Raw genomic sequence first — 15229 nt, 5'->3', positions numbered from 1 at the left:
CAAATTACGGAGGGCCTGGAGTGTCAGTCTTAGGAGCTTGGCCGTACGGGGTTGACAGCGGGTGCCACGGACGGCTCGGAAGAGGGCAAGGGCATAACCCAAGAGCCCTGGGAGGTGTAGGAGAGGTCGCAGCGAGGGAGGTAGAAAGGCATGCGATTCTCCGAAGCAGTCACCGTAACCCAGGTGTAAACTCATAAACGGTAGACGCGGAGTAAGGGCGACACAGACGGCAGGGAGGAGTACGAGGGACACTAGAAAGGAAAACGGTCGGGGCTTCACCAGGGATTGGGTGCATTCCTTTCTCCCTCTAACAGAGGTATTCAGTAACCGGGCTAGTCGCTGGGAATCAAGAGTAAGCAAAACAGGCGTGATCTCTTCTTCCTCACGGACCACGGGGTAAACTTACCTACCTGAAAGTGGATGCGAAAGGCGATGACGGCCATAAGCGAGAGGTGCGTGGTGTCACGTGAGCTACGGTAGGGAGACGAGATGAGTTGAGTAGGTAAGGGGACGCTTTCTTGACCAAGTGACACCTGAGAAGACATGAGAAGGGTGAGGCGGCATCAGTCAGCTGCAAACTAAACAGAGGGACACTTCCTGCAGAGGGGCAGCACGGGCAATGCGCCGTTGTAAGTATGCAGGCCTGAGAGGAGGCCACTGTGGGCAGGATGATTGAGAATGAAAGGAAGGAGCTGCAAGACGAGGCCGCAGAGATCACGCTCCACCCTGCCCAGGGGATGCCCTGCCCTGCGGACTAGCACACCCAGAGAGAGAGTACCAGTGCACAGCCAGATGACAAGCCTGCTCGAGGATGCAAGCCAACGCTGCTTCTTTCACCAAGAAAGTCTTGCCTGGTAAACTAAACAGCGTATCCATAGAGCGGACACGTGATTTACATTCTGAAGCAGGCGCCCCGCCTTACGGAACGGCGACGGTTCTCAGGGGGGCCGGGCAGGAGATGCTCCGCGCGTCTGACCCAGGGACCCACCCGCCTGCGGGACCTCCGGCCGCCTCGCAGGAAGCTACGACGCCCAGTCCCACGGCTACCTGTGCAGCGAGGTGTACTCCGCGGACGTGTGCCACACCCACTTCAAGTGGGAGGGCGGCCTGAGTGGCAAGGCGAGAGGCCGGCCTGCCGCGCAGACCAAGAAGGCGCTCTTCGGCCTGGGCCTAGGTGCTTGCGCCGCCCCCCTGGGCCTACCGGGCTCTGAGGGCCCTGCCCTGGACCCCCTGCCCCACCCCACCCTTGGTTCAGTCACAGCAGAGGTGGCCACACCCACACCCTCTGTGACCTCCGCGTTCCACCCTCCTTCAGCCCCGCCCGCCCCCCTCCGCCAGTTGCCCTGGGCTACCGAAGCTGCATCCTGGGGCCAGGGGGTTCCCAGGAGGCCAAGGGAAGACACGATGGCCTTCAATGAGTCGCAGAGGCCTTACGTGGCCTTGTGTGGTTGGGCTCACCTCTTACGTTTCAGTGAACTCTGCGAGAGGACAGGGACCTGCAGCCTCACAGTTGGGCTCCACGGTAAGGTGGGCGGGACAGACCTCAAACTGACCCACGGCATGGAGCAACACCCGCCATCGAGAGGTCTACAAGAGAGCCGCTGCAGCTAGCCCACAGGTCCGAGAAAACTAGATTCTTCTTTATGTAAGTGAGTTTTGGGGAGATTTGTTGCAAAGCATTATCACAGCAAGAGCCGACTAGTACAACATTCTCCAAATCACTGCCATGTCCACGGCTGCCACCGTGCCTACGTGTAAGGCAACTGTGTCCTCGAACTTTGAGAACTCCTGAATGAATTCTCGGTGCCTCTCCAACACAATGTACGTGGCTAAGGTGTCCCCAGATAACTTCACTAACGTACCACCGAGACCGCCCTAAGCTTTCATTAAACGCAATGCGACGCTCTTTCTATTCGTTTTCTGTTTCTACGTAGGTAAAATGCTTTCCGTCAATCTAAAAGGATGGAAAATTGGCACAAAACACTCTGTGCATAGTTGTTTTTCACAAAGGAAAATCACAAACGAAACAGGCATTTCACCGGGTGTAGAGCACTAATGCCCCCTAGTGCCTCTAAATGCCAAGTGAACAGAGGCGCTTAATTAAATATCGAATCCCAGCTCTCTCCGCTTGAGAGGGAGAGCAAGCCATTCTCAAGTGGAGGAGGGATGTTTTCAGCAGCTATCTGCAACATTCTCTGGACCTGGCCACTGTGTAGCTACAAAGAAACCTTTTGTCTGAGGAAACTAACTAAAGAAACTTGGAAGTGGAAAAAGCGAGAAAGAATGAGACAATATCCTTATCTTGGTGACTCATTCACTTATTCGGTCACTTACCAAAGCAAATATCCACTACGTGTAGAGAGTACTGTGCTGAAAACCGCACAGGACACGGAGACGTACCCCCATTCGCAGGGAGGTTAGATACCAGAGAGGGAGACAAGATGTAGATTACCTTACGGCAGTTCCGCACCTGTCTTGTTAAACTGTTTACAGCTTCAGGGGAGAGAAGGGATCCAGAAATCGCTTGGATTCTCAGTGAAGTCTTCGCAGAGACGGAGGTGCAAAATAGGTGGACTGGAAGAAACAAAAAAATTAACCTCGTGGGTAGATATGAAACGGAGCAGAGGTGCACAGATATTTAGACCCCGTTTTTTCTTGAAACGTCTAGAAAGTGAAACTGAAGCCAAATTACGGAGGGCCTGGAGTGTCAGTCTTAGGAGCCTGGCCGTACGGGGTTGACAGCGGGTGCCACGGACGGCTCGGAAGAGGGCAAGGGCATAACCCAAGAGCCCTGGGAGGTGTAGGAGAGGTCGCAGCGAGGGAGGTAGAAAGGCATGCGATTCTCCGAAGCAGTCACCGTAACCCAGGTGTAAACTCATAAACGGTAGACGCGGAGTAAGGGCGACACAGACGGCAGGGAGGAGTACGAGGGACACTAGAAAGGAAAACGGTCGGGGCTTCACCAGGGATTGGGTGCATTCCTTTCTCCCTCTAACAGAGGTTATCAGTAACCGGGCTAGTCGCTGGGAATCAAGAGTAAGCAAAACAGGCGTGATCTCTTCTTCCTCACGGACCACGGGGTAAACTTACCTACCTGAAAGTGGAGGCGAAAGGCGATGACGGCCATAAGCGAGAGGTGCGTGGTGTCACGTGAGCTACGGTAGGGAGACGAGATGAGTTGAGTAGGTAAGGGGACGCTTTCTTGACCAAGTGACACCTGAGAAGAGATGAGAAGGGTGAGGCGGCATCAGTCAGCTGCAAACTAAACAGAGGGACACTTCCTGCAGAGGGGCAGCACAGGCAATGCGCCGTTGTAAGTATACAGGCCTGAGAGGAGGCCACTGTGGGCAGGATGATTGAGAATGAAAGGAAGGAGCTGCAAGACGAGGCCGCAGAGATCACGCTCCACCCTGCCCAGGGGATGCCCTGCCCTGCGGACTAGCACATCCAGAGAGAGAGTACCAGTGCACAGCCAGATGACAAGCCTGCTCGACGATGCAAGCCAACGCTGCTTCTTTCACCAAGAAAGTCTTGCCTGGTAAACTAAACAGCGTATCCATAGAGCGGACACGTGATTTACATTCTGAAGCAGGCGCCCCGCCTTACGGAAGGGCGACGGTTCTCAGGGGGGCCGGGCAGGAGCCGCTCCGCGCGTCTGTCCCAGGGACCCACCCGCCTGCGGGACCTCCGGCCGCCTCGCAGGAAGCTACGACGCCCAGTCCCACGGCTACCTGTGCAGCGAGGTGTACTCCGCGGACGCGTGCCACACACACTTCAAGTGGGAGGGCGGCCTGAGTGGCAAGGCGAGAGGCCGGCCTGCCGCGCAGACCAAGAAGGTGCTCTTCGGCTTGGGCCTAGGTGCTTGAGCCGCCCCCCTGGGCCTACCGGGCTCTGATGGCCCTGCCCTGGACCCCCAGCCCCCCACCCACGCCCTTGGTTCAGTCACAGCAGAGGTGGCCACACCCACACCCTCTGTGACCTCCGCGTTCCACCCTCCTGCAGCCCCGCCCGCCCCCCTCCGCCGGTTGCCCTGGGCTACCGAAGCTGCATTCTGGGGCCAGGGGGTTCCCAGGAGGCCAAGGGAAGACACGATGGCCTTCAATGAGTCGCAGAGGCCTTACGTGGCCTTGTGTGGTTGGGCTCACCTCTTACGTTTCAGTGAACTCTGCGAGAGGACAGGGACCTGCAGCCTCACAGTTGGGCTCCACGGTAAGGTGTGCGGGACAGACCTCAAACTGACCCACGGCATGGAGCAACACCCGCCATCGAGAGGTCTACAAGAGAGCCGCTGCAGCTAGCCCACAGGTCCGAGAAAACTAGATTCTTCTTTATGTAAGTGAGTTTTGGGGAGATTTGTTGCAAAGCATTATCACAGCGAGAGCCGACGAGTACAACATTCTCCAAATCACTGCCATGTCCACGGCTGCCACCGTGCCTACGTGTAAGGCAACTGTGTCCTCGAACTTTGAGAACTCCTGAATGAATTCTCGGTGCCTCTCCAACACAATGTACGTGGCTAAGGTGTCCCCAGATAACTTCACTAACGTACCACCGAGACCGCCCTAAGCTTTCATTAAACGCAATGCGACGCTCTTTCTATTCGTTTTCTGTTTCTACGTAGGTAAAATGCTTTCCGTCAATCTAAAAGGATGGAAAATTGGCACAAAACACTCTGTGCATAGTTGTTTTTCACAAAGGAAAATCACAAACGAAACAGGCATTTCACCGGGTGTAGAGCACTAACGCCCCCTAGTGCCTCTAAATGCCAAGTGAACAGAGGCGCTTAATTAAATATCGAATCCCAGCTCTCTCCGCTTGAGAGGGAGAGCAAGCCATTCTCAAGTGGAGGAGGGATGTTTTCAGCAGCTATCTGCAACATTCTCTGGACCTGGCCACTGTGTAGCTACAAAGAAACCTTTTGTCTGAGGAAACTAACTAAAGAAACTTGGAAGTGGAAAAAGCGAGAAAGAATGAGACAATACCCTTATCTTGGTGACTCATTCACTTATTCGGTCACTTACCAAATCAAATATCCACTACGTGTAGAGAGTACTGTGCTGAAAACCGCACAGAACACGGAGACGTACCCCCATTCGCAGGGAGGTTAGATACCAGAGAGGGAGACAAGATGTAGATTACCTTACGGCAGTTCCGCACCTGTCTTGTTAAACTGTTTACAGCTTCAGGGGAGAGAAGGGATCCAGAAATCGCTTGGATTCTCAGTGAAGTCTTCGCAGAGACGGAGGTGCAAAATAGGTGGACTGGAAGAAACAAAAAAATTAACCTCGTGGGTAGATATGAAACGGAGCAGAGGTGCACAGATATTTAGACCCCGTTCTTTCTTGAAACGTCTAGAAAGTGAAACTGAAGCCAAATTACGGAGGGCCTGGAGTGTCAGTCTTAGGAGCCTGGCCGTACGGGGTTGACAGCGGGTGCCACGGACGGCTCGGAAGAGGGCAAGGGCATAACCCAAGAGCCCTGGGAGGTGTAGGAGAGGTCGCAGCGAGGGAGGTAGAAAGGCATGCGATTCTCCGAAGCAGTCACCGTAACCCAGGTGTAAACTCATAAACGGTAGACGCGGAGTAAGGGCGACACAGACGGCAGGGAGGAGTACGAGGGACACTAGAAAGGAAAACGGTCGGGGCTTCACCAGGGATTGGGTGCATTCCTTTCTCCCTCTAACAGAGGTTATCAGTAACCGGGCTAGTCGCTGGGAATCAAGAGTAAGCAAAACAGGCGTGATCTCTTCTTCCTCACGGACCACGGGGTAAACTTACCTACCTGAAAGTGGATGCGAAAGGCGATGACGGCCATAAGCGAGAGGTGCGTGGTGTCACGTGAGCTACGGTAGGGAGACGAGATGAGTTGAGTAGGTAAGGGGACGCTTTCTTGACCAAGTGACACCTGAGAAGACATGAGAAGGGTGAGGCGGCATCAGTCAGCTGCAAACTAAACAGAGGGACACTTCCTGCAGAGGGGCAGCACGGGCAATGCGCCGTTGTAAGTATGCAGGCCTGAGAGGAGGCCACTGTGGGCAGGATGATTGAGAATGAAAGGAAGGAGCTGCAAGACGAGGCCGCAGAGATCACGCTCCACCCTGCCCAGGGGATGCCCTGCCCTGCGGACTAGCACACCCAGAGAGAGAGTACCAGTGCACAGCCAGATGAGAAGCCTGCTCGACGATGCAAGCCAACGCTGCTTCTTTCACCAAGAAAGTCTTGCCTGGTAAACTAAACAGCGTATCCATAGAGCGGACACGTGATTTACATTCTGAAGCAGGCGCCCCGCCTTACGGAACGGCGACGGTTCTCAGGGGGGCCGGGCAGGAGCCGCTCCGCGCATCTGTCCCAGGGACGCACCCACCTGCGGGACCTCCGGCCGCCTCGCAGGAAGCTACGACGCCCAGTCCCACGGCTACCTGTGCAGCGAGGTGTACTCCGCGGACGCGTGCCACACACACTTCAAGTGGGAGGGCGGCCTGAGTGGCAAGGCGAGAGGCCGGCCTGCCGCGCAGACCAAGAAGGCGCTCTTCGGCCTGGGCCTAGGTGCTTGAGCCGCCCCCCTGGGCCTACCGGGCTCTGAGGGCCCTGCCCTGGACCCCCAGCCCCCCACCCACGCCCTTGGTTCAGTCACAGCAGAGGTGGCCACACCCACACCCTCTGTGACCTCCGCGTTCCACCCTCCTGCAGCCCCGCCCGCCCCCCTCCGCCGGTTGCCCTGGGCTACCGAAGCTGCATCCTGGGGCCAGGGGGTTCCCAGGAGGCCAAGGGAAGACACGATGGCCTTCAATGAGTCGCAGAGGCCTTACGTGGCCTTGTGTGGTTGGGCTCACCTCTTACGTTTCAGTGAACTCTGGAAGAGGACAGGGACCTGCAGCCTCACAGTTGGGCTCCACGGTAAGGTGTGCGGGACAGACCTCAAACTGACCCACGGCATGGAGCAACACCCGCCATCGAGAGGTCTACAAGAGAGCCGCTGCAGCTAGCCCACAGGTCCGAGAAAACTAGATTCTTCTTTATGTAAGTGAGTTTTGGGGAGATTTGTTGCAAAGCATTATCACAGCGAGAGCCGACTAGTACAACTTTCTCCAAATCACTGCCATGTCCACGGCTGCCACCGTGCCTACGTGTAAGGCAACTGTGTCCTCGAACTTTGAGAACTCCTGAATGAATTCTCGGTGCCTCTCCAACACAATGTACGTGGCTAAGGTGTCCCCAGATAACTTCACTAACGTACCACCGAGACCGCCCTAAGCTTTCAGTAAACGCAATGCGACGCTCTTTCTATTCGTTTTCTGTTTCTACGTAGGTAAAATGCTTTCCGTCAATCTAAAAGGATGGAAAATTGGCACAAAACACTCTGTGCATAGTTGTTTTTCACAAAGGAAAATCACAAACGAAACAGGCATTTCACCGGGTGTAGAGCACTAACGCCCCCTAGTGCCTCTAAATGCCAAGTGAACAGAGGCGCTTAATTAAATATCGAATCCCAGCTCTCTCCGCTTGAGAGGGAGAGCAAGCCATTCTCAAGTGGAGGAGGGATGTTTTCAGCAGCTATCTGCAACATTCTCTGGACCTGGCCACTGTGTAGCTACAAAGAAACCTTTTGTCTGAGGAAACTAACTAAAGAAACTTGGAAGTGGAAAAAGCGAGAAAGAATGAGACAATACCCTTATCTTGGTGACTCATTCACTTATTCGGTCACTTACCAAATCAAATATCCACTACGTGTAGAGAGTACTGTGCTTAAAACCGCCAGGACACGGAGACGTACCCCCATTCGCAGGGAGGTTAGATACCAGAGAGGGAGACAAGATGTAGATTACCTTACGGCAGTTCCGCACCTGTCTTGTTAAACTGTTTACAGCTTCAGGGGAGAGAAGGGATCCAGAAATCGCTTGGATTCTCAGTGAAGTCTTCGCAGAGACGGAGGTGCAAAATAGGTGGACTGGAAGAAACAAAAAAATTAACCTCGTGGGTAGATATGAAACGGAGCAGAGGTGCACAGATATTTAGACCCCGTTCTTTCTTGAAACGTCTAGAAAGTGAAACTGAAGCCAAATTACGGAGGGCCTGGAGTGTCAGTCTTAGGAGCTTGGCCGTACGGGGTTGACAGCGGGTGCCACGGACGGCTCGGAAGAGGGCAAGGGCATAACCCAAGAGCCCTGGGAGGTGTAGGAGAGGTCGCAGCGAGGGAGGTAGAAAGGCATGCGATTCTCCGAAGCAGTCACCGTAACCCAGGTGTAAACTCATAAACGGTAGACGCGGAGTAAGGGCGACACAGACGGCAGGGAGGAGTACGAGGGACACTAGAAAGGAAAACGGTCGGAGCTTTACCAGGGATTGGGTGCATTCCTTTCTCCCTCTAACAGAGGTTATCAGTAACTGGGCTAGTCGCTGGGAATCAAGAGTAAGCAAAACAGGCGTGATCTCTTCTTCCTCACGGACCACGGGGTAAACTTACCTACCTGAAACTGGATGCGAAAGGCGATGACGGCCATAAGCGAGAGGTGCGTGGTGTCACGTGAGCTACGGTAGGGAGACGAGATGAGTTGAGTAGGTAAGGGGACGCTTTCTTGACCAAGTGACACCTGAGAAGACATGAGAAGGGTGAGGCGGCATCAGTCAGCTGCAAACTAAACAGAGGGACACTTCCTGCAGAGGGGCAGCACGGGCAATGCGCCGTTGTAAGTATGCAGGCCTGAGAGGAGGCCACTGTGGGCAGGATGATTGAGAATGAAAGGAAGGAGCTGCAAGACGAGGCCGCAGAGATCACGCTCCACCCTGCCCAGGGGATGCCCTGCCCTGCGGACTAGCACACCCAGAGAGAGAGTACCAGTGCACAGCCAGATGACAAGCCTGCTCGAGGATGCAAGCCTACGCTGCTTCTTTCACCAAGAAAGTCTTGCCTGGTAAACTAAACAGCGTATCCATAGAGCGGACACGTGATTTACATTCTGAAGCAGGCGCCCCGCCTTACGGAACGGCGACGGTTCTCAGGGGGGCCGGGCAGGAGCCGCTCCGCGCGTCTGTCCCAGGGACCCACCCGCCTGCGGGACCTCCGGCCGCCTCGCAGGAAGCTACGACGCCCAGTCCCACGGCTACCTGTGCAGCGAGGTGTACTCCGCGGACGCGTGCCACACACACTTCAAGTGGGAGGGCAGCCTGAGTGGCAAGGCGAGAGGCCGGCCTGCCGCGCAGACCAAGAAGGCGCTCTTCGGCCTGGGCCTTGGTGCTTGCGCCGCCCCCCTGGGCCTACCGGGCTCTGAGGGCCCTGCCCTGGACCCCCAGCCCCCCACCCACACCCTCTGTGACATCCGCGTTCCACCCTCCTGCAGCCCCGCCCGCCCCCCTCCGCCGGTTGCCCTGGGCTACCGAAGCTGCATCCTGGGGCCAGGGGGTTCCCAGGAGGCCAAGGGAAGACACGATGGCCTTCAATGAGTCGCAGAGGCCTTACGTGGCCTTGTGTGGTTGGGCTCACCTCTTACGTTTCAGTGAACTCTGCGAGAGGACAGGGACCTGCAGCCTCACAGTTGGGCTCCACGGTAAGGTGTGCGGGACAGACCTCAAACTGACCCACGGCATGGAGCAACACCCGCCATCGAGAGGTCTACAAGAGAGCCGCTGCAGCTAGCCCACAGGTCCGAGAAAACTAGATTCTTCTTTATCTAAGTGAGTTTTGGGGAGATTTGTTGCAAAGCATTATCACAGCGAGAGCCGACTAGTACAACATTCTCCAAATCACTGCCATGTCCACGGCTGCCACCGTGCCTACGTGTAAGGCAACTGTGTCCTCGAACTTTGAGAACTCCTGAATGAATTCTCGGTGCCTCTCCAACACAATGTACGTGGCTAAGGTGTCCCCAGATAACTTCACTAACGTACCACCGAGACCGCCCTAAGCTTTCAGTAAACGCAATGCGACGCTCTTTCTATTCCTTTTCTGTTTCTACGTAGGTAAAATGCTTTCCGTCAATCTAAAAGGATGGAAAATTGGCACAAAACACTCTGTGCATAGTTGTTTTTCACAAAGGAAAATCACAAACGAAACAGGCATTTCACCGGGTGTAGAGCACTAACGCCCCCTAGTGCCTCTAAATGCCAAGTGAACAGAGGCGCTTAATTAAATATCGAATCCCAGCTCTCTCCGCTTGAGAGGGAGAGCAAGCCATTCTCAAGTGGAGGAGGGATGTTTTCAGCAGCTATCTGCGACATTCTCTGGACCTGGCCACTGTGTAGCTACAAAGAAACCTTTTGTCTGAGGAAACTAACTAAAGAAACTTGGAAGTGGAAAAAGCGAGAAAGAATGAGACAATACCCTTATCTTGGTGACTCATTCACTTATTCGGTCACTTACCAAATCAAATATCCACTACGTGTAGAGAGTACTGTGCTGAAAACCGCACAGGACACGGAGACGTACCCCCATTCGCAGGGAGGTTAGATACCAGAGAGGGAGACAAGATGTAGATTACCTTACGGCAGTTCCGCACCTGTCTTGTTAAACTGTTTACAGCTTCAGGGGAGAGAAGGGATCCAGAAATCGCTTGGATTCTCAGTGAAGTCTTCGCAGAGACGGAGGTGCAAAATAGGTGGACTGGAAGAAACAAAAAAATTAACCTCGTGGGTAGATATGAAACGGAGCAGAGGTGCACAGATATTTAGACCCCGTTCTTTCTTGAAACGTCTAGAAAGTGAAACTGAAGCCAAATTACGGAGGGCCTGGAGTGTCAGTCTTAGGAGCTTGGCCGTACGGGGTTGACAGCGGGTGCCACGGACGGCTCGGAAGAGGGCAAGGGCATAACCCAAGAGCCCTGGGAGGTGTAGGAGAGGTCGCAGCGAGGGAGGTAGAAAGGCATGCGATTCTCCGAAGCAGTCACCGTAACCCAGGTGTAAACTCATAAACGGTAGACGCGGAGTAAGGGCGACACAGACGGCAGGGAGGAGTACGAGGGACACTAGAAAGGAAAACGGTCGGGGCTTCACCAGGGATTGGGTGCATTCCTTTCTCCCTCTAACAGAGGTTATCAGTAACCGGGCTAGTCGCTGGGAATCAAGAGTAAGCAAAACAGGCGTGATCTCTTCTTCCTCACGGGCCACGGGGTAAACTTACCTACCTGAAACTGGATGCGAAAGGCGATGACGGCCATAAGCGAGAGGTGCGTGGTGTCACGTGAGCTACGGTAGGGAGACGAGATGAGTTGAGTAGGTAAGGGGACGCTTTCTTGACCAAGTGACACCTGAGAAGACATGAGAAGGGTGAGGCGGCATCAGTCAGCTGCAAACTAAACAGAGGGACACTTCCTGCAGAGGGGCAGCACGGGCAATGCGCCGTTGTAAGTATGCAGGCCTGAGAGGAGGCCACTGTGGGCAGGATGATTGAGAATGAAAGGAAGGAGCTGCAAGACGAGGCCGCAGAGATCACGCTCCACCCTGCCCAGGGGATGCCCTGCCCTGCGGACTAGCACACCCAGAGAGAGAGTACCAGTGCACAGCCAGATGACAAGCCTGCTCAACGATGCAAGCCAACGCTGCTTCTTTCACCAAGAAAGTCTTGCCTGGTAAACTAAACAGCGTATCCATAGAGCGGACACGTGATTTACATTCTGAAGCAGGCGCCCCGCCTTACGGAACGGTGACGGTTCTCAGGGGGGCCGGGCAGGAGCCGCTCCGCGCGTCTGTCCCAGGGACCAACCCACCTGCGGGACCTCCGGCCGCCTCGCAGGAAGCTACGACGCCCAGTCCCACGGCTACCTGTGCAGCGAGGTGTACTCCGCGGACGCGTGTCACACACACTTCAAGTGGGAGGGCGGCCTGAGTGGCAAGGCGAGAGGCCGGCCTGCTGCGCAGACCAAGAAGGTGCTCTTCGGCCTGGGCCTAGGTGCTTGCGCCGCACCCCTGGGCCTACCGGGCTCTGAGGGCCCTTCCCTGGACCCCCTGCCCCCCACCCCCCTTGGTTCAGTCACATCAGAGGTGGCCACACCCACACCCTCTGTGACCTCAGCGTTCCACCCTCCTGCAGCCCCGCCCGCCCCCCTCCGCCGGTTGCCCTGGGCTACCGAAGTTGCATCCTGGGGCCAGGGGGTTCCCAGGAGGCCAAGGGAAGACACGATGGCCTTCAATGAGTCGCAGAGGCCTTACGTGGCCTTGTGTGGTTGGGCTCACCTCTTACGTTTCAGTGAACTCGGCGAGAGGACAGGGACCTGCAGCCTCACAGTTGGGCTCCACGGTAAGGTGTGCGGGACAGACCTCAAACTGACCCACGGCATGGAGCAACACCCGCCATCGAGAGGTCTACAAGAGAGCCGCTGCAGCTAGCCCACAGGTCCGAGAAAACTAGATTCTTCTTTATGTAAGTGAGTTTTGGGGAGATTTGTTGCAAAGCATTATCACAGCGAGAGCCGACTAGTACAACATTCTCCAAATCACTGCCATGTCCACGGCTGCCACCGTGCCTACGTGTAAGGCAACTGTGTCCTCGAACTTTGAGAACTCCTGAATGAATTCTCGGTGCCTCTCCAACACAATGTACGTGGCTAAGGTGTCCCCAGATAACTTCACTAACGTACCACCGAGACCGCCCTAAGCTTTCATTAAACGCAATGCAACGCTCTTTCTATTCGTTTTCTGTTTCTACGTAGGTAAAATGCTTTCCGTCAATCTAAAAGGATGGAAAATTGGCACAAAACACTCTGTGCATAGTTTTTTTTCACAAAGGAAAATCACAAACGAAACAGGCATTTCACCGGGTGTAGAGCACTAACGCCCCCTAGTGCCTCTAAATGCCAAGTGAACAGAGGCGCTTAATTAAATATCGAATCCCAGCTCTCTCCGCTTGAGAGGGAGAGCAAGCCATTCTCAAGTGGAGGAGGGATGTTTCCAGCAGCTATCTGCAACATTCTCTGGACCTGGCCACTGTGTAGCTACAAAGAAACCTTTTGTCTGAGGAAACTAACTAAAGAAACTTGGAAGTGGAAAAAGCGAGAAAGAATGAGACAATACCCTTATCTTGGTGACTCATTCACTTATTCGGTCACTTACCAAATCAAATATTCACTACGTGTAGAGAGTACTGTGCTGAAAACCGCACAGAACACGGAGACGTACCCCCATTCGCAGGGAGGTTAGATACCAGAGAGGGAGACAAGATGTAGATTACCTTACGGCAGTTCCGCACCTGTCTTGTTAAACTGTTTACAGCTTCAGGGGAGAGAAGGGATCCAGAAATCGCTTGGATTCTCAGTGAAGTCTTCGCAGAGACGGAGGTGCAAAATAGGTGGACTGGAAGAAACAAAAAAATTAACCTCGTGGGTAGATATGAAACGGAGCAGAGGTGCACAGATATTTAGACCCCGTTCTTTCTTGAAACGTCTAGAAAGTGAAACTGAAGCCAAATTACGGAGGGCCTGGAGTGTCAGTCTTAGGAGCTTGGCCGTACGGGGTTGACAGCGGGTGCCACGGACGGCTCGGAAGAGGGCAAGGGCATAACCCAAGAGCCCTGGGAGGTGTAGGAGAGGTCGCAGCGAGGGAGGTAGAAAGGCATGCGATTCTCCGAAGCAGTCACCGTAACCCAGGTGTAAACTCATAAACGGTAGACGCGGAGTAAGGGCGACACAGACGGCAGGGAGGAGTACGAGGGACACTAGAAAGGAAAACGGTCGGGGCTTCACCAGGGATTGGGTGCATTCCTTTCTCCCTCTAACAGAGGTTATCAGTAACCGGGCTAGTCGCTGGGAATCAAGAGTAAGCAAAACAGGCGTGATCTCTTCTTCCTCACGGGCCACGGGGTAAACTTACCTACCTGAAACTGGATGCGAAAGGCAATGACGGCCATAAGCGAGAGGTGCGTGGTGTCACGTGAGCTACGGTAGGGAGACGAGATGAGTTGAGTAGGTAAGGGGACGCTTTCTTGACCAAGTGACACCTGAGAAGACATGAGAAGGGTGAGGCGGCATCAGTCAGCTGCAAACTAAACAGAGGGACACTTCCTGCAGAGGGGCAGCACGGGCAATGCGCCGTTGTAAGTATGCAGGCCTGAGAGGAGGCCACTGTGGGCAGGATGATTGAGAATGAAAGGAAGGAGCTGCAAGACGAGGCCGCAGAGATCACGCTCCACCCTGCCCAGGGGATGCCCTGCCCTGCGGACTAGCACACCCAGAGAGAGAGTACCAGTGCACAGCCAGATGACAAGCCTGCTCGACGATGCAAGCCAACGCTGCTTCTTTCACCAAGAAAGTCTTGCCTGGTAAACTAAACAGCGTATCCATAGAGCGGACACGTGATTTACATTCTGAAGCAGGCGCACCGCCTTATGGAACGGCGACGGTTCTCAGGGGGGCCGGGCAGGAGCCGCTCCGCGCATCTGTCCCAGGGACCCACCCGCCTGCGGGACCTCCGGCCGCCTCGCAGGAAGCTACGACGCCCAGTCCCACGGCTACCTGTGCAGCGAGGTGTACTCCGCGGACGCGTGCCACACACACTTCAAGTGGGAGGGCGGCCTGAGTGGCAAGGCGAGAGGCCGGCCTGCCGCGCAGACCAAGAAGGCGCTCTTCGGCCTGGGCCTAGGTGCTTGAGCCGCCCCCCTGGGCCTACCGGGCTCTGAGGGCCCTGCCCTGGACCCCCAGCCCCCCACCCACGCCCTTGGTTCAGTCACAGCAGAGGTGGCCACACCCACACCCTCTGTGACCTCCGCGTTCCACCCTCCTGCAGCCCCGCCCGCCCCCCTCCGCCGGTTGCCCTGGGCTACCGAAGCTGCATCCTGGGTCCAGGGGGTTCCCAGGAGGCCAAGGGAAAACACGATGGCCTTCAATGAGTCGCAGAGGCCTTACGTGGCCTTGTGTGGTTGGGCTCACCTCTTACGTTTCAGTGAACTCTGCGAGAGGACAGGGACCTGCAGCCTCACAGTTGGGCTCCACGGTAAGGTGTGCGGGACAGACCTCAAACTGACCCACGGCATGGAACAACACCCGCCATCGAGAGGTCTACAAGAGAGCCGCTGCAGCTAGCCCACAGGTCCGAGAAAACTAGATTCTTCTTTATGTAAGGGAGTTTTGGGGAGATTTGTTGCAAAGCATTATCACAGCGAGAGCCGACGAGTACAACATTCTCCAAATCACTGCCATGTCCACGGCTGCCACCGTGCCTACGTGTAAGGCAACTGTGTCCTCGAACTTTGAGAACTCCTGAATGAATTCTCGGTGCCTCTCCAACACAATGTACGTGGCTAAGGT

This window comes from Leucopleurus acutus (assembly GCF_964270905.1).
Source record: "Leucopleurus acutus genome assembly, chromosome: 2".
Taxonomy (NCBI): Eukaryota; Metazoa; Chordata; class Mammalia; order Artiodactyla; family Delphinidae; genus Leucopleurus; species Leucopleurus acutus.
The sequence above is the reverse complement of the archived record's forward strand: the minus strand, read 5'-3'. Positions refer to the sequence as shown.